Here is a 682-nt window from a genome sequence, read left to right on the forward strand (position 1 = left end):
CAAGCGACTCTCCTGCTTCAGCCTCCTGAGTAGCTGGGATTACAGGCATGTGCCCCCACACCTGGCTACTTTTTGTATTTTTATAGAGACGCCCCCCACCCGTCTCTACTAAAAATACAAAAATTTTCCCAGCGTGGTGGCAGGTGCCTGTAATACCAGCTACTCAGGAGGCTGAGGCAGGAGAATCGCTTCAACCCAGGAGGAGGAGGCTACAGTGAGCTGAGATTGCACCACTCCATTCCAGCCTGGGCGACAGAGTCACACTCTGTCTCAAAAAAAAAAAAAAAGAACAGTATGAGCAAAGAGCGAGTAAGGCAGTTATCAGATGTCTACTTTGCCAGGAATCAGGCCACAGCAAATAAAGGTTTCTACATAATATCGATAATAAATGCCTAGCTTCCCCTGTAAAACTCCAATACTCTTAATATTTTTTTTCATGAACACCGCCCCCACGCTGCTCGGACTCCTGCTTTTTTTTTTTTTTTTTTTTTTTTTTTAGAGATGAGGTCTCCCTCTGTTGACCAGGCTGGTATCGAACTCCTGGCTCAAGCGATCCTCCTGCTTCCGCTTCTTAAAGTGCTGGGATTACACCGCGCTCGGTCCTGAACACGTGTTTTGTTTGTTTGTTTGTTTGTTTTGAGACGGAGTCTCGCTCTGTCGCCTAGGCTGGAGTGCAGTGGCG

Source organism: Colobus angolensis, unplaced genomic scaffold (assembly GCF_000951035.1).
Source record: "Colobus angolensis palliatus isolate OR3802 unplaced genomic scaffold, Cang.pa_1.0 Scaffold397, whole genome shotgun sequence".
Lineage (NCBI taxonomy): Eukaryota > Metazoa > Chordata > Mammalia > Primates > Cercopithecidae > Colobus > Colobus angolensis.